The sequence below is a fragment of the Delphinapterus leucas genome, chromosome 8 (genome assembly GCF_059928025.1).
Source record: "Delphinapterus leucas isolate spDelLeu-1000000601 "Yukka" chromosome 8, BTC_Dleu_Yukka2, whole genome shotgun sequence".
Classification (NCBI taxonomy): domain Eukaryota; kingdom Metazoa; phylum Chordata; class Mammalia; order Artiodactyla; family Monodontidae; genus Delphinapterus; species Delphinapterus leucas.
The window spans coordinates 2930723-2950218 of NC_143136.1; the positions used below are offsets into that span (position 1 = coordinate 2930723).

The following is a 19496-nucleotide window of genomic DNA, read 5'->3' on the forward strand; positions in this document are numbered from 1 at the left end:
TTTACAAGTCTATATTTGTTATTTAGATTTCTCAGGAGCTCAAGATTAAAAAGGTGTGTGCAGGCATTTCTTGTAAAATATTGTTAGGATGATCTCACCTTGGGGAAGGGGGGAGAGCCATGGGGTAAGTGAGTAAGCTTGGAGTGGCTAGGCTCATGCAAGCCAGGGCTAACAAGAAACAGTCCCTGCTCCTGACACAGCAACCTGGGCAGACGCACCGGCGAGGAACAGGCCCCACTCCCTGCATGTCAGCAAGAGGAAGAAGCTATAACTGGAGCACACAGGCCACCAGGCAGGAGGTAGTGCATGTTCCCTATTGGTTAGGACGATGCTTTTAGATCTGCCTCAAGTCCATAGCTCCATGGCCCCCCCCACCCAAATGAGCCAGGTCCAAGAAGGCCACTGCTACCACCCAGGGATGGAGGGAGTGGACAGGCTCTTTCCTCCCCGAGCACTGACCCCAGGTCTTCTAAGGGTTTAATGGGATCAGTCCTTGTGCACAGGAACCAGAAGTGGAGGCTAAGCAACTCCTACCTCATCCCTCCAGGGGTCAGCGACCACCTGGCGCAGAAGCTTGAAGGCACCGTCTCATTCCTGGCTGTGCATCAGAATCACCTGGGGAAGTTTTTAAACATACGCACACCAGGATCCTGCCCGAAGACTGACCTATGGGTGTGGGGCAGACCCAGCACCAACATTTAACAAGACCCTTTGGACAGGGCTAATGCACAGACTGTTTGAGCAGATGTACCTTAAGGAAATTTCAAAGGATACAGGGTTCTAAAGTTCACTTGCTTTATACTTTATAATCACCTCCCATGATGTAGGCCGTGGCAGCAAATGAATCTAGGTTTAAAAATACACTTTAGAAGTGCTTTTCTCTTTTCACTATCATCTCTGGAAATGCCCATTAGGATACTTAAATTATTTTGGTTTTCCTTTCCATCCCTTTACTAACTAACTGAATTTGCTACTTTAAATGTCTTGCTAAAATATTTATCATTTTCTATTGAGCCTACTGCTCCAATCTGTGCTTGTAATTCTGGCTCCAGTTTTATTTTTACATATTTAGACTTCTAAATTCTTACCATATTTAATGGCTCTAAAAATACCAGATAAAATAATCACACCCAAATTAAGCATTACCCCCCAAAGGCAGTTACTGGGCTATGACCCCAGTGAATTTCACGGTTGGCATGTGAAATGGAGAAGAAATCAACACTCAAACCTGTAACTGAAGTACCCGGATATCAGAGGTCTTCAGCAGAAAATACATTCGGCAGAATTCGTGATCAGCATAAGCAGTGTGCCCAAGGCTAGGAGGAGCAAAGGAAATGCAAATAAAGGACGCTGGGTCCCAGACACCCTGCGGGCGCTGAGGACAGTGGCAAGAGTGCTGCAGGTGCCCTGCAGACACAGACGGCACAATTAGGTCTTCTTAAGCCCGGACTCATTATTCTTCGCTCCTCCAGCACTCAAGTCAGTCCAAAAACACATCCTACAATTCCAGGTGGCCACCGATGCCATGAAGAAAATAGTCGGGTCGGACACTCGTGGGTGAGGGGCTGGAGGGAGGACTGGTGTAGCCGGCAGGCAGGGAAGGCCTCTGAAGAGGCGACATGTGAGCGGGGACTTGAGCGGGGGTTTCTGTGACAGGTCCTGATACTGGCGGCTGAGAGGCCGGAAGCCGCCGGTCCACAGCACAACCCAAGGGAGGAGGCGGCTTGCCCCGCAGGAAAGCAATCAGGAAAGCAAGCCGCTAATTACACCCTGACAACAGCCCCGCCCCACCTCCTACGGACAGACAGAGGGAGCGCAGAGGGGACAAACCTCAGCTCTGGGATCCCGCCGAGCTCCCGCAGGGCAGCTGCACCCAGTGTCCCTCCCAGGGCTTCCCGGTGCGGGGGGGCGGGGCAAGCTGACCCACGTGTGTAGGAGAAGGACCCCTACCCAGGCCTCGCTACCTGCGACCTATGTGCCCCGCAGGCAAGAGCATGGGAACCTGTGACTGTCAGCAGCTGGGGACCAGGAAACCCTGTGAGCTCCGAGCTACTGGTTCTCAAGCTGTCGTCAGATAAGAAGTGAGCTCCTGCTTCTGATAGCAGCCCCGGGGAGAGGAGTCCCCGAGGGGACCAACCTCTGTCTGAGAGGAAGGAAGGGCACCCAGCCTCAAGGCTCCATGAAACCTCTGTGAACCAAATCACTCCTCTGACTTAAACTGTCTAGGGCACAGGAAAAAAACGAATTTTATAAAACCAACATAATCTTGATCGTAACACCTAATGACAATACACAGACACATTTGAACAAACACCCCAGGTTAATTTCACTTGAATAAAGATACAAACTTCTATTTTAAAATAGTAGTAAATTGAATATAGTTCTGCAGTGGACAAATAATAGTCTATGACCAAGCAAAGGTTATTTTAGAAATGTAAGAATTGCTCAACATTAGGAATTCTATTAATATATGATAATCTCAACAGTTGCCAAAAAGATATTTGATAGCATTTAACATCCATTTCTGATTTGATGCCTAGAACAGTGCCCAGGATATCGCAGGTGATCGATAAATGGCTGGTGAGTGAATGAACACTGACTTGTTTTTTCTTTGGCTGCACTATGCGCTGTGCGGGATCTTAGTTTCCTGAGCAGGGATGAACCCGTGCCCCTTGCAGTGGAATCGCAAAGTCTTAACCACGGGACCACCAGGGAAGTCCCGAATACTGACTTCTAAAACAAAATAACTTATAATCATAAAACAAGTTTATATTAAGGTTTTTTTTAAAGGGTAAATAAAAACTAGTAACAAGTGTCCAACTTAAGAAATTAAAAAACAAAACAAAACAGAATAAACTCAAAGAGTAGAAGGAAGGAAATAAAGAAAACTTGAAATATCAGCAAAAAGTAAAATCAAAGATACAAAGTGAAGATCAGCAAAGCCACAATTCGGTGGTTTTAAGAGAGTGACAGACAAATTTCTGTAAAAAGTGATTAAAAAAAAGGAAAAAGCACAAGTAAGTAATATTCTTAATTTAAAAAAAAACCTAAATTACAAATAGAGCAGATGTTTAAGCGTTCTATCAAAAGCTTTTTTGCGGGCTTCCCTGGTGTCGCAGTGGTTGGGAGTCTGCCTGCCAATGCCGGGGGCATAGGTTTGAGCCCTGGTCCGGGAAGATCCCACATGCCGCAGAGCAGCTGGGACCATGCGCCACAACTACTGAGCCTGCACTCTAGAGCCTGCGAGCCACAACTACTGAGCCCATGCGCCACAACTCCCGAAGCCTGTGTGCCTAGAGACCGTGCTCCGCAACAAGAGAAGCCACCGCAATGAGAAGCCCCGCGCACCGCAACAAAGAGTAGCCGCTGCTCGCCACAACCAGAGAAAAGCCCGCGTGCAGCAACGAAGACCCAATGCAGCTGAAAAATAAATTAATAAAATACATTTTTAAAAAAATGTTTTGCAATAAGCTTGATAGTTTAAAAGAAATTAATAACCAGAACTGACTCAGGAAGAAATAGAAGCCTGAATACGCCCATAATTAATACAAAAATAAAAACAGTCGTTTAAATTTTTCCCACAAAAGAAACACCACACTCGGATGGTTTCACAGGTGTGTCCCACCAAATTGTCTAGAAATATATCATTCCATCATCTACCATCTCTTCCAGAGAGAAGAAAAGGACGCTCCCCAATTCATTCTTAACCTGAGGACAAAAACAAGATGAAGACCACGTGAGGAAGAAAGCCAGGGGCCCATTTCACCCACGAATATACGTGGAGAAACCCTAATCAGCACCTAGAACCCAGCGGCGGATGGAAAAGACGGCACGTCATAGCGATGCTGGGCTGCACCAGGAATGTGAGAGCAGCTGAAGGTGAGAAAAGCTGTAAGTGGCATTTATCAAATTAAAAGAAGACAACAGAATCATCTCAATCAATGCGGAAAGAACATTTAATAAAATCAACACCCATGCAAGATAAATGCCCCAGACTGGGAAAAATCGTTACTTTCTCAACTTGTTTTTGCTACAACAATATCAGGAAGGGGTAGCTTCTAGAAGCATGTCCACTAAAAATCAGGAAGGGAACAAGATTGCTCACTCTCACGACTACTATTTCATTACTACCCCAGCCAGAGCAATTAGACCCTAAAAAGAAAACCGTGAGGACAGGAAAGGAGGAGGTGAAGCCGCCTCGACTCGAGGTGGCACATGGGCTGGGGTCAGAAGGCCTGGGTGGGAGTCCCCGCTGCGCGCTGACCAGTCCCTTGGCCTCCTGGAGCCCCCCACCCCCCGTCTGCATCTCAGTATCATGTACCTTAGTACCCAGCGGCTATTACAGCATAGGCCACAAAAGCATCAACAGACGCATTCTGAACGTAATCAGTGTATCGAGGAAGCTGGTTATGAGTCAACAGCACTCCTACCTCCAGCAACAAACAGAAAACAGTCTCTACACATACAGCACTTGCAATAACTGAACGAACTCTGGAGTACCCAGACAGAATCTAACAAGAGATGTGCACAACCTCTACAGAGAAGGTCCTCAACATTTACGGAAAGACCCAAAAGAAGGCTAAGTAAATGCAGAATCTTGTGCGTGAACACGCCCACTGAACTCAAGAAGCTGGTTATAACGTTTACATGGCAGTGGAGAGGGCCAGTAATAGCCAAACTCCCAGACGTGGGGCCTTATTATAAAGCTACAGGGACTGAAGCAGGGTGGACAGGGCGGGGCCAGCGAGACAGTGCAGCCCACAGCCCGCAGCCCGGCCCACCGCCCGCTTTTCATACAGCCCATGAGCTGAGAATGGTGACCTTTCACTTTCTTAAACACTTGAAAAAATATTTAAAGAATAATACTCTGTGACACACACGAAAGTCCTATAAAATTCACATTTCAGTGTCCATAAATAAAAGTTGATTTATGGATACGTTCATGTGCGTGTTGTCTACGGCTGCTTTCACTACAATGGCCACATTGAGTACTGGGCACAGACTGCACGGCTCTCAGAGCCGAAAATATTTACTACCTGGCCCTCTACAGAAAAAGTTTGCTAGCCTCTCGTGTAGCGAATCCAGGAAGAGCCTTCATATACAGCAGAGGCAGCATCACAGATCAGTGTGGAAAGGAGGAAGAACTGGGGGGAAAAACTGTAGCTCTACCTCAAGGAATACAGGAAAATCAACTCCACATGGATCAAGGACTTAAATGTCATAAGAAAGCATTAGTTTTTTAAAGAGAATAAATACCTTTCTGGCCTTAGAAGAGACAAGGATTTCTTAACGAAGACACAGAAAGCACTAATGACAAGGGACAAGACTGAAAATTTTGACTAGATTAAAATTAAGAACTGAGTAATCAAGAGACACTGAAGAAGGACAAGGAAACGTGAGTAAATGACGCCGTTCATGCGACTTGACCTCCCTTGACTCTCTACCCCACTACCCGCTACTGTGTTATTTTTCTATAAAACTGATGTTTTGAAAGCTGTCTTAAGGATTTCACGTTTAATTCTGTAGCCCATTCAAATTCTCTTTGCTTAACTGGTTTTAATGCTCAATTTTAATTCATTTTGTTCACACCAACGATGCCCACTACAAACATGTGAGCCACATATGTAACTTAACATTTTCTTCTAGTTTCGTTAAAAAAGGGAAAAGAAATAGGTGAAATTAACTTCAATGAATTTTTAATTAACATTGTCCAAAATCTTGTTTCAACGTGCAGTCAATATAAAAATTATTAACGAGATGGTTTCTGTCTTCTTTCCTTCTATGTATTCTATAAACCCGCTGTGTCTGTTAAGCTTACAGCACACTTTTCAGTTCAGACCAGCCACTTCCGGGTGCCCAAATGCATCTGACCAGTGGCTCCTGCACTGGTCAGGCCTACCTTCCCCTTTCCAGAGGGGTGGGCTTGGGCTGCTTTTTAGATCTCTTAGTTATCCAGACAGACTATATTTTAGGCAATCATTTTTTCCAAGAAGAATCCAAGAGCAATATTTTTTGAGCCCTCGCATTACCTGGGTATGTCTTTCATTATTTCTGCATATGAGACGCCAACCTGACTAAATAACAAGAATCTTGGGTCAATCTGTTTCTCTCCAAATGCTATAACCACTATTATTATTCCATTTTCTTCGGGCATTTAGGGCTGCCGAGAAGTGTAAAAGCAAATCTGACTTTGGTTCCTTTGAAAAGAACCTATTGGGGCTTCCCTGGTGGCGCAGTGGTTGAGAGTCCGCCTGCTGATGCAGGGGACACGGGTTCGTGCCCCGGTCCGGGAAGATCCCACGTGCCGCGGAGCGGCTGGGCCCGTGAGCCATGGCCGCTGAGCCTGCGCGTCCGGAGCCTGTGCTCCTCAATGGGAGAGGCCACAGCAGGGAGAGGCTCGCGTACCGCAAAAAAAAAAAAAAAGGACCTATTGTTTCTTGCCCTACAGTATACCTATAGAATAGTTACAAACAAACAAACAAACAAAACCTCAATCCCAACAATACTGCCAATATTGTGAGTCCTCTTTTTACCCAGAACATAACAGCCCTTTTAAGTGCAGGCCCACCACAGGTTAAGCTTCTTGCTTTTGTGAAAGTACCAAAGCACCTCTTTAAAAAGCATACTTTTATGTTTAACATCACATTAATCTAGGTCAGAAAACCATTTAAGCGTCATGCCTATCACACTTTACTTGGAAATCTGAATTACCGTTCAAACTGCAAACTTCCAAGTTGTGGCAGAAAGCCGCAGAGCAAGGGGGCTGTGGGCCTGCTCTCCACCACCCGGCGGCCGGCGGTCAGGCCGTCCAGGGCTCTGCGCCAGGACAGCGCCACTGGAGGGGCTGGAAGCACCAGCCCGCAGTTAGTGTGCGGCTCCCGAGGCCGCAGCCCCTCCTGTTCATTTCATCTCTGCCAAGGGCTTCCTCACATGTTAGCATTCCTTCTCTTCCATGTCCCTCTTTCTCTCCTAACTTTTGTCCAGTAGCTCTGAAACTCACCTAGTCAACAGGTAATGATCACTCACTTATGTCCAATACTATGCGAGCCACAGGAGGGGGAAATGAGATGCACGGGTCCTCACCTTATGAGATTCCCTTCCGAGGGAACGCCAGTTAGTGGCCTTTCCTGGCTCCTTTCCCTCCTGAACCATTCAGCCCTGAAGCCACGAGGTGCGCAGAGCAAGGAAAGCATCTGCACCCGGTGGGAAGCCTCGGGGGCCCAGGGTGGGAAGCCTCGGGGGCCCAGGGTGGGGAGGGGAAAGAGAGGAAGCGGGCAGCAGTCAACGCAGGCTGCAGAGAGGGCAGCTGTGCGGGGAGGCTGGCTAGTGCAGGAGCGACGGGGAGCTCGTCCACAGGGCAGCGGTCACGCTGGTGTTCTGGCGAGGGCTGTTGGAACCCAAGGTGGGTGCAGAGGGCAGCCACACAGGCCAGGGGTGACAGCAGCAATGGAGACCGGCTACATGCAAGGGGGAGTCATGTATAAGCTCGTCTACAAAGGATAACGAGAGCCAGGTTTCACACTGTTGGAAAAGAGAAATACAAATACAGAAACAGAAAACTGGCACACACACACACTCACACACTTTTTCTCTTTAGCTCTGACCAGCGAGAGGGCCTGAGAGCAGAAACACTTCAAAAGCAGCGAGCACACCTAGTGAGCAGATCGTGGTTTCTAAAGACGCTTCTCCACTGCACGGAACCAGGAGAAACAGCTCATGCCAGGGCTGAGGCAGGGAAAGTACAGGCAAGGCCTAGAACATCTTGGTGAACCAGCAAGAAAGGAAGAACTCAAAGAATGACAGGGGCAGAATGAAAGGACACAGAAGCCAGTCTGAAGGAGCCCCCACTGGCCAAATCAGAGGCCATCTGAGCGTTACAATAACGATAAAACTAAATTGGAAACCATGAGCCCATAGTGATATAAATAATTAAAATGAAAGTTAGTGAAGAACAGGATACTTACGTGGTTCCAAAGCGCTTCCCCACAAAGTATTATTTACTACAAAAAGTAACCTGCCAGTGGAGAAGCCTGGCAGACACCGTGAGATACGAGGCAGAACTAGCAGTAACGGGACAGATTAAAACACATGCCCCGTGACGGGACCCAGTGAGAAGAGCAGGGCCTTGCTTCCGGGCTATTCCCGCCCAAGACGGTAACGATGGTAACAATGTAGCAGCGCTCATTTCCTGGGGAAGGTGGCCCTGTTGTAGTGCAGAGAATGCCCCTGTTCAGAGAACTTACTCAGGAAAGCATGCGGGAGTGATATCAGCAACTTGTTCTCAGACAGTTCAGAGGGGAAACTTCTTTGTATTGTACGCGCAACTTTTCTCTAAGTGTAAGATTACTGTGAGAATTAACTGTGGCAACATATCCAGGCACGTGGCTCAGGGCCTGGCCCATAACAGAAGCTCACCAACCCTGGGGCACGATGACTGTTGCTGCCACCCCAGGATGGGCTTCGGAGAAGGCCTTCCTCCCCTAGAAGCTAAGCCGGCTTCACCCAGTCGAGGGCTGAATGTGGAGCCAAGACCAACCCGAGGAGCAGAGCGGGAGCGGCCCTGGAAGGAGCGCCATGACGCACACTCCTTTTTCACATTAAACATCCCGATCAGTCATCTCTGAAGTATCTGAAAGTGCTCAAAAGTGGTCCTCACAACTTTAAATGTCTTCTAAATCTGCTTTTCTTCAAAAGTAGCTTTTAAAATTGTTTAAAAGTATTTTCTTTGCCTTGTTTAGCTGTTACTATTACAACATAATTGTCTATCATTTTTCACTGCAAGTGACTCCATCTGTAGTACGGTAAAGCTTTTAAAAGCTACCTGGAACCCTAATCAGTCTCAAAGATATTAATATGCGGAAATTACTCCTGAGTTTCAAAACCTAACAAATAAAAGTTTTATAGCACATCTTGTTTGTAATATGCAGTACACATGGAAGAGTATTAGGATACAGTGTATTTATTTGTAAATAACTTATAAATAGAAATGCCTAAAAACTACACATTTCTACTTTAAGATCTGTTTTTCTTTAAGGGATTTAAGAATATTCTCTAAAATTTATAGCTTATGTAGAGCAAAACCCTGACATAAAACAAGCCCTTCACACTAAGTGGCCATCAGTCTTGGCCTCTGTGACGAGGATTATGGAAAGGCTTTATTAGTCATTAAAGGGTTCCGCCTGCTGGGGAGAGGCCTTCGGCCAGAAGGAATGTTTTAGAGATTTGATCAGAAAACCCTGATAATGCTCCAATATGAAAAATTATACATGCATCAGTGCTATAAGTAGGAAATCAAGTATTTCAATGCCAAGCATTTCAGTTTTCCTTGACTCTACAGCGCCACTGTGACCCGGACCCCAGGAGAGCGGCAGGGCCGTGCCCTTGGTTCCTCCAGCTCAGTCTCGCTGACATGGCCATGTGGCCCAGATTACATTAGAAGCTCAAGGAAACCTAATTTATTCATCCAGGTCTGGTCCTTCCAGCAACAGAGCTTCCCTGGAAGCTGCTTTTCAAGTCATAAGTAAACACACAGGAACAATAAAGAGAGGGGAACTAGCAAAATAAAATAAACATGTTTCTCACTTAAAACAGTAAGCACAAATGGGTATGTTTCAGGATGGACCAAAATAACTAAGAATAAGAATAGTTACCAGGAAATAAATGTCTTTGTTTAAAGTGAAGACAAAGACATATGGATTTCAGGATTAAACCAGTTCTAGGAACGAGCTGCTCCACCCAATCCACACAGCACAGGTTCTGCCCCTGCAAACTGGGGGGTGGGGGAGGGGGCGGTTTCTGGTGAATCTGAGATGCGTCCCCAAGCAGCCCGCGGGCCCTACTGCGTTAAGACCCTCTGCCCAGGAGCGGAATAAGAGCTGGGCCCCAGGCCTTGGGCGTGAGACCTCGGCAAGGTACGGAGACGCCCGGACCCCAACTTCCTCAGCAGTGCAGTCCTCCCCCAGTATCCGGGGATTGGTTCAGGACCACCCCCGAACCCCAGACACCAAAATCTTCGGATGCTTAAGTCCCTTATGTAAAATGGCGAAGTGTTTGCATATAACCAAGTCACATCCTCCAGTATACTTTAAATCACCTCTAGATTATTTATAACACCTAATACAGTATAAATGCTATGTAAATAGCTGTAAATTTAATGTAAATGCCACATAAACAGTTGCCAGCACTGCAAATTTAAGTTTTGCTTTTTGGAACTTTCTGGAATTTTTTTTTCTTGAAATATCTTCTGTCTGAGGTTGGTTGAATCTGTGGATTCAGACCCCATGGGTGCAGAGGGCTCACTGTAAATCACCGATGGTACCAGGCAGGGCTCTGAACAAGGTGGTGAGATTACAGGAGATGCTGCATGGGGAACGTGACTCTCCTACCTCTGTCACCCACGGACCTGCAGTCCACCTGGACCAGCAGAGACAACTGGAGACCCGCCCTGCAAGGCTGCTCTGTGCTGGGCTTCAGGGGACCAGGCCAGACCTGCACCAGCAGGCCAGCCAAGGCAGGCTGAGCCGGCAGTGGCTCAGCTAGATCATTTTTACGCCACTCCTTGTAAGCCTTGATTTCTAATGTGTTTTGTTTTTTTTTTCCTTAAAAAACTGTTTCATGACATCTCATGGATATTTTCTAGTCTTCCTACCTGCACAAACTAGCGAGAATTACCCTTCAGTCAGGGCAGCGCACCTGCAGTCTCTTCCTGTCGACGGAGCCCGAGTCTGGCAGCTGGAGCTTCTGTGACGTGTGACGAAATCTCTCTTATTTGTCTACTTTCTGCTCCCAAGACTACCCCCTGCACTTTTCTACAGTCAATTTGTGTAAACTCACTCTGAATCCTAACCCTAACCAACTGACGTCCACCCTGTGGCTTCCATAGCACAATCCCCTCCTACATTCATTAACGTGTCACAGTGAGTATAGTTAAACCCCAGGCTCCATACTACTCCATAACTGAATGTCCATCTACAGGCTTAGGCTGTCAAGATCAATCAAACTAAAGATATTTTTTATGCAAAGCACAGAACTTTGGAATTGAGGCCAAAATTACTTATCGTGACAGAACTAAAATCTAGGAAAGTATAGATACAATATGATATGAATTTTAAGTTGACATTTTGAGTAAAAATATTTGTCACATCATTCACTGAGTAAACATATTAAAGAGAAGATGATGACCATTCAATTTGGAAATGTTTATAGGACTATAGCTAATTCTTATAATCCAAATTGTTAAGTCACATATATATTTTTTCAGGTAAAGTTTCCTCATCCACATAACAAACCACATCACAGGATATACAGAGAAGGCCCATGTCCTCATAATTATCTTCACAAAGTTCAGATACATATAATGTTTTGATGGTTCCTAAACCACTTTTGTGGTCTATAATATATCCATGGCATATTATCTGTAAGTATTTTGAAGTGATACTGTTGATAATTCTGTTTTAAGTGGTTTGTTTGTTTGTTTTTGCGGTACGCGGGCCTCTCACTGCTGTGGCCTCTCCCGTTGCGGAGCACAGGCTCCGGATGCGCAGGCTCAGCGGCCGTGGCTCACGGGCCCAGCCGCTGCGCGGCATGTGGGACCTTCCCGGGCCGGGGCACGAACCCGTGTCCCCTGCATTGGCAGGCGGACTCTCAACAACTGCGCCACCAGGGAAGCCCCTGTTTTAATTTTATATCCAAAACTCCAAATCCCCAGCCTGTGCATTGGAAAACACTGCACTACTTGGGAATGTAAAACTCTTCCCTTATTTCCAAATAAAGAAAGAAAGAAATACAAAAACCCTGTAACCCTTCATGATTACAATCAATTTCAGTGGTTCCCCAGTTTAGCTATTAAAGTCTCACCAGCGAAGAAATATCGTAGCATACGTTCCCTTTTATTTCTTTCATAGCAATTTAAACAGGAACAATATTCTTAGCAAAAGAACATCCAATAATAGTAGGACCATGAACTTCCAAACTAAGAATACGTTTATCAGGCGCAGAATTTCAGTTAAGCAGGGATTTGGAATAGCATTTTTCTAACAGGGTTAAGAAATTTGTAATGAAATTGCACCATCTAGCTACCAAAATAAGAAATAACTTGACGATCTATTCAGATCACCAAAGTAAAAGAGAATACGACCGAAACCCCTGACTTTCATATAAGAATTTAGGTAATTACTATTAGCTATATTCTACTTATTACAATTAAAATATAACATGTTTGTGATAAGATCATTTTATCCATCAAGAGGCATTTCAAGATACAAGAGGTTCTCATATGCCCAAATAAGTGCTTCTTTAAGACAGTCATCCATAATCTCTATGATGTGTGGGTGCTACCTTAGGTCCTTATGACAGCTTTCCTTCAGAAGGGCAGTGAAATACATACATGCAGGTCCAATTCAACACACGCTCAGGTTCTCATCTGAAGAGATGTATGACCTCTAGCAGTCCCAGTACAATACATGGTTTATGTGACTGAGAAGATGAAGAGAGTAAAATCACCAAAACTTTAAATAAACGAAGAGAAAGAAATTTACGAAGAGAAATAGACTCTCTGAGTCTATTTCAAAATAAAGAATTTAAATGCAAAGAAAAAGCATCTGAACTTTGACATTCACAGAACAGATATAAAATGAAAAAACACCCGAGAGAAGACTGTATAAAAGGAGATTGAAAAATTAGGAGTGAGAAATCTTTAAATGGTACTTTAAACTGAGTGAACCATCCTTGACACTGCTGGTTGTTCTCCAAAGCATCTTCATTTATAAAGCTGAAAAAGCAAGCATTTTTAAAGCATAAGGAACACTGTAATAAAACTGCTTTTCTGGTTGTTTTTCAAAAACCTCATAAATCTGAAGGAAAAAAATACTTGGCATGGGCTAATATCGTACTATTAACAAAGTTTATATTTCCTCTTGAAAAGAGAGCAAGTAAGTCAGGATGATGAAGAAAATGCTCAAAGCAATCTGACTCACATATTTATTCTATAATGTATTCCTCAAGTCCATTAGCACAATAAGGAACGGCTTTTCTTCCAACACAACTTCAAAGACAGGCTGGAGAGATGCCCAGATTACAAATATGTATTTCCTTAGCATTGAAAAAAGTGCTCCTTCCAAAAAAATAAAAAGTACCGAAACTAAGGGCACACTACAAGTTATGTGAGAGCAAACACCTACTATTTGAATTTTTGAATAAGATAGAGAAGATAAGCAATTAATATTATGATTAATACATAAAAATCATAGATAGATACGGTCTGCACATAGTCGTCCAATCACCTCTCTGTGAAATCAGCAGTGTGCACTGAAGTGTGGACACCAAAGAGAGAAAGTAAACATACTCTGCAAGCACTCTGAAACATTTATAAAAACTGACCACAAACTAGGCCACAAAGAAAGTCTCAATTCCAAATAATCAACATCACACAGACCAAATTCTTTGAACATGCAACTATATTAGATACCGTTAAAAAAAAAAACAACAAGTTTTTAAAAACCGTTATGTTTAAAAACTAAAGACCAGGGCTTCCCTGGTGGCGCAGTGGTTGAGAGTCCGCCTGCCGATGCAGGGGACACGGGTTCGTGCCCCGGTCCGGGGAGATCCCACATGCCGCGGAGCGGCTGGGCCCGTGAGCCATGGCCGCTGAGCCTGCACATACGGAGCCTGCGCGTCCGGAGCCTGTGCTCCGCAACGGGAGAGGCCACAACAGTGAGAGGCCCACGTACCGCAAAAAGAAAAAAAAAAACCAAAAAACTAAAGACCAGACTCCTAAATAGCCCACATGTTAAAGAAGAAATAACAACCAACTACTTCATATTAAAATTCAAGGAGTTTTTAGTATTCAAACAATTTTAAACTTAAGGATATAAAGCATGCTTAAAGGGAGAGGTACAGTCTTAAATATATTTGTTTAAAATTATAAAGACTAAAAATAAATGAGTTGTGTCTTTTACTCAAGAGGCTAGAAAAACTAAACACCCAAAGAAATTAAGAGGAAGAATAAAGAGTAGATACCAATGAAATGAAAATAAAAGTGAATATCTACAAAACCAAAAGTTGATTCTTTGCTAGAGGGTGTCTCCTTCAATAGTTTTTTCAAAGTCTTATCAAAGGAAAAAAGACGCAAAAATTTTGGAAGAAAAGGAAAACTGTAACTATAGATATATTTTTTAAATCATGAAAGTATCTCGAAACATCTTTTTGCCATGACTCTGTAAAATGTGCATGAAATAAGCAACTTCCTAGAGAAGCTCCGTGGAAGGGGCTGCTGGTTGACCCCCGTGTCTGACCTCCCTACTTATAGCAAAGCTTCCTGCCCTGTGTGCAGCCCACATGTGGTAGCCGTGCTGGTTCCAGAACCCTCGGCCCCTAGCCAGGCAGGCAGCCTCCGCCACTTACCCAAGTGCCTTGAAAAATCATCATTTTCTGACCATGCCAGGCAATGAGAAAATCTGGCAAGTTGTGGTCTATATTAATGGAACCTCTGACTGCTAGCTAAGCAAACAGATGCCTGGAATAAACGTGTCACTTCACAGACCCCTTCGTGACAAAGATCTGGCCAATATAACGTAAATAGAAGTAGTGTGCATCACTTCCATTAAATAGCCTAGAAGAGAAGAGGTGGGCCCTTCTCCTACTTCCCTTTTCCTTCTTGCTGGCTGGAACGCAGTCGTGAAGGCTAGAGCCGACAGCCGTTGTGGCCCACGAGGTGCCCTGAGGAATGGAAGCCACGCATGGAGGAAGGAGGCAGAAGGGTCTGGATCACCACCACCTCCAGACTGACTCGGGACCTTCCAGCTCACTTTAGCCACTATTGCTTCAGATCTTTCCTGCACCCACAGGTAACCCTAATCCTAACTGATTCAAATATTAATTACCATAATAAACTCAAAAAGAAATAGGAAATGGAATAGACTCACTTAGGAAAGTGACTTGGTAAAACAAACAGAAAGGACCAGTTTGAGAGAACAGAAAAGCTAGCAACAGAGATGCCGATAAGAAAAGTGAGAGAGGAGGAAGAACCAGCAATGGAGACAGAGGAGAGGTGACCGGCACGGAGCAGGGGTGACTGGCACCGAGCAGGGGTGACCGGCACCGAGCAGGGGCACCAGAGAGGCACGCTGCTGTCCTGGGAGCCAAAGGGAGAGGGCACATCAAGGAAGAGCGCCCAAGTGAACCAGGTGCTGCTGTGAATTCCAGTAAGATGAGGACTGAGAATCACACGAGGAGGATTTAACAACCAGGAAGGCAGGTGACCTTGACAAGAGCAGCTCAGAAGAGTCATTCACAAGAGGATGGGAAGGGGTGAACTGCAGCTGGTGAGTACATCCAGTTCCACTGAGGAGCTCTGCTACATGGGGAGGCAAGGCAACGGAGCAAGGGTGAGCAGCCACAGCAAAATCAAGAAGGATGAAAACAATTCCAATCAACATCACAACAGGACCTTCTAATGGAACCACACAAACTGATTCTAAAGTTCATACAAAGCCAGAAAGATTTAAGAGTAATAGCCAAGACAACCTGGGGTGTGGGAGGAGTGGAGGGGAACAATTAGAACGTCTTTCCCAGACATAAAAACATAGGACTTAAAACAGGAGGACCACAGCAGAGCCCAGAAATACACCCACACACGAGGGGTCTGGGTTCATTAGAGGGCGGCACCACTTACAAGGGGAAAACAAGCAGATCCCTACCCACGACATAAACAAAAACTCCAGATTAGAGACCTGGATGTAAAAAAGAAAACAAACTATTTTAAGAAAACTATTGAGACCATCTCTGTTACCAGGATAGGACAGTTGTTTTTTTAAGGCAAGAGCAGAACAACTTATAAAGAAAAAGGCTGATTAAATTTTATATCAAAATAGAAAAGTTCTGTATATAAAAAGACATTAAGTTAGACAAGTAACAGACTGGGAAGGTGTTTACAGCATGAGACACAAGGGATTATTCCATGACACATGTACTATATGCAACCATAACATATACCACATATGATATTTATTATTATAGGATATATGACATATGCGACCATTTTACACACACACACACACACACACACACACCAATAACAAAAGGAAAAACACCACTAAAGAAAATGGGCAAAGATGTGAACAGGCAACACACGAGAAGAAACCACAGTGTCAATTCCAAAAGCCACAAGCGCTGAAAATGGAAAGATTTTTCATAAACTTGGCACCAAAACTCATGTGAGGTTATTTTTAGCATTCTGCCCACCCCCTTAGTGGGACTCTTAATCCATGCTGTTGTGGAACTGTTCATGCATTTGATTACCTCTGACCTCAGTAGGGATTAGAGGATATACAGTATATGTACCACAGCACATTTCTAAAACCAAATACCTCTGGCATCAGGAGTTCTGCATACAGGACTGTGACTGAACTGACACCAGACAGTTGATATGAGGCCAGAGCAATCAATACAAAGCCCCTAGCACAGAGGGGGGCAACCGATGTGTGTTGCTATTAATATTAAATTAAAGAAACAAGAAGATACAATTGTACATCCTTCAGATTGGGCAAAAAATTTGTTAAGGGTGACAATTTAACAAATGATGCTGGAACATTTGGATACCATATGCAAAAACAAATAAACTTCAATATACCTCACATTCTATACAAAAATTAACTCAAAATATAAAACCTAAAACTATGAAACCTCTAGAAAATATATGAAGAAACCTCTATGACTGAGGGTTAGGCAAGACTTCTTAGACACAACACCAAAAGCACAACCAACAAAAAGAGCAAACCGCTACATTTGACTACTTTAAAATTCTAAACTTCTGCTCTTTGAAAGACACTGTTAAGAGAAGGAAAAGACAAGCCACAGACTGGATGAAAATATTTGCACATCATGTCTGATAAGGGTCTAGTATCCAGAATATAAGAAGAATTCTCAGAACTCAACAGGAAGAAAACAACCAGCCTAATTTTAAAAGGGGCAAAAAATTTTGGACACTTGACCAAAGAAGATATTAGAATGGAAAAATAAGCACAGAAAAGACATTCAACATCATTAGCAACTAAGAAAATGCAAATCAAAACCACAGGAAGTTAAAAAGACTGGCCACACCAAGTGTTGATGAAGGTGTGGAGGAACTGGAACTCAACTGCTGGCTGGAATGGGAGGTGGTGCAGCCACCCTGGAAGACAGTCTGGCAGTGTTTTAAAAAGGTGAACACACATTTACCACATGACCCAGCAGTCCCACTCCTAAGTACTTACCCAATGGGATGAAAGTATTTGTCCACACAAAGACTTGTTCACAGCAGCTCTGTCTGCAACAGTCCCAAACTGGAAACAACCCAGATGTTCCTTGGCTGATACATGGGTAAGCGCACGGCGGTACACCCACACCGCCGACTACTTACTACTCGGTAAAAGAAGAAGTGAACTGTCGATACACGATGCAACGTGGAGATGTCTCAAAACAATCAGGATGGATAAAAGGAGCCAGACCCAATAAAAAGTATATACCAACTGAGTCCATTCATATACAGTTCTAGGAATGCGAACTAAAGTGACAGAAGGCAGATGAGCAGCTGCTGGGGATTGGGGGAGGGGGGGCATGGAGAGAAGTGGGTGGGAGGGATGCCCAAGGGCCACTTCTGAGGGCGGTGGGCACGTTCGTTATCTTGGCTGTGGCTGCACAGATGTGTGGCAACAGAGACTTTCATTCCATTTGGAGAACAAATCGGTACAGCCTTTGACAGCACCTGGTGAAACTGCAGCTCTGCCCGCACTCTGGCGAGCAATTCCAGGTCTGGCACGGCCTCTAAAGTACGGGGCTCGCAAATCACAGGCCCAGGCCTGGTTCTGCTGTTGTGAATACAGTCTCATTGGAACGCGGCCACACATCTGTTTACTGGTATCTATGCTACAGCCGTTTGCAAGCTCGTCAGCAGAGACGAGATGTTACAATGGACACTGTATGGCTCTGAAGCCTTAAATATTTACTATCTGGCCTTTTACAGAGGACGTTTCCTGACCACTGCTGGAGAGAGACACTGGCTCTTGTGTGCCAGGGCACACGCAAAGGAGCCCGTGGAAGCACTGTTCACAAACAGCGAAAGGTTGAAGAATCCTAAATGTCCATCAGTAAAGGAATTAATTACTGACAAACACTGGAATACCATTCATCAATTAAAATGAATAAACTAGAAACATCACGCTGTCTGAAGAAAGCAACTTGCACAACAAATCAACAACAGGATAAAGTTACAAACTCACAAAGCAATGCAGATACACGTAAAAGTAAGGAGCACACCAAATGCATCTTAGTGGTTTTGCCCTCGTGAGAACAGGATTAGAGCGAGGACAGAAAGGACTTCAACTTTCCCAATACATTTTAACTTATTTTTGAAAATCTAATTAAAACGTTTTTAGAAGACCCACAAGTTATATTTAAATCTGATGTCTATAACATACCAAAGAAAAAAAGCAGAGAAACTTGCTGACTTTTCCTGCCCAACTGTAACCCACATCGCCCCTGACTTCAGAACACTCACAAACTGGACTTCTTTAAAGCCCCAAATGTTCACCAAACAAGGGAATTCTTTCCCTTTTATCTTCTGAAGTCAGAAGATCTACTAATCTGAAATTTACTCTTCAGAGGAAACTGAAACACAGGCCTAGTGTGCTTTGCAGAAAAACATAGCTATAAAATTTAAACCAACTGAAGCTTCAAAGGTTACCTACAGTAACAGCCCGAGGCCCACACTGGAGGTTTCTGACAGGGTTGCAGAAACACTGCCAGGGACACCGGGACAAGTCCTCAGGCCTATGAAAAGGACTATGACATATTAAAATTCCACAGCAATAGACAATAAACTGCAGAAAGAGTTTCTCTCTTTTCAGAATTGCTGGCGGTGGTGTTGCCGGCAGAACTCAGGCTACACTACTCTCCCGTTACTGCTATAAAGGGTTCCCTCTAACGGTGGGCTCTACCATGCAGCTCTCCTCAGTAGCTATTAATCCTGCAGGCCGTATCTGCATGCCAAACCAGGACATTTTAAGAGAAATTATCTAAAACAAATAACCGTTCATTCAACTGGAAGGAAAGAAAAGTGTCTGTGGGAGTGTGTATGTAAAACTTACTGGAACTGTTGGCTGCTGATAAAGCTAACTAACCAAGAAACTTCTGTTAAAAAACCCCAAAATAGGGCTTCCCTGGTGGCGCAGTGGTTGGGAGTCCGCCTGCCGATGCAGGGGACGCGGGTTTGTGCCCCGGTCCAGGAAGATCCCACATGCCGCGGAGCAGCTGGGCCCAGGAGCCATGGCCGCTGAGCCTGCGCGTCCGGAGCCTGTGCTCCGCAACGGGAGAAGCCACAACAGTGAGAGGCCCACGTACCGCAAAAAAAAAAAAAAAAAAGAAGATTTATTCTTATTTTTTTAAGGCGCGATAACGGAAACCTCACCGTGGCATCTGAGGCACACTACCCGGCCTGCAGGTATTCACCCCAGGTCACGTGC

General features: G+C 44.6%; 1 protein-coding gene across 4 annotated transcripts in view; it reads right to left on the reverse strand.

Annotated features, from left to right (window-relative positions):
- Nucleotides 1-19496, reverse strand: part of IFT54 (intraflagellar transport 54) — a 66739-nt gene that overhangs the window by 16631 nt on the left and 30612 nt on the right. The gene's annotated exons all lie outside the window — the stretch shown is intronic.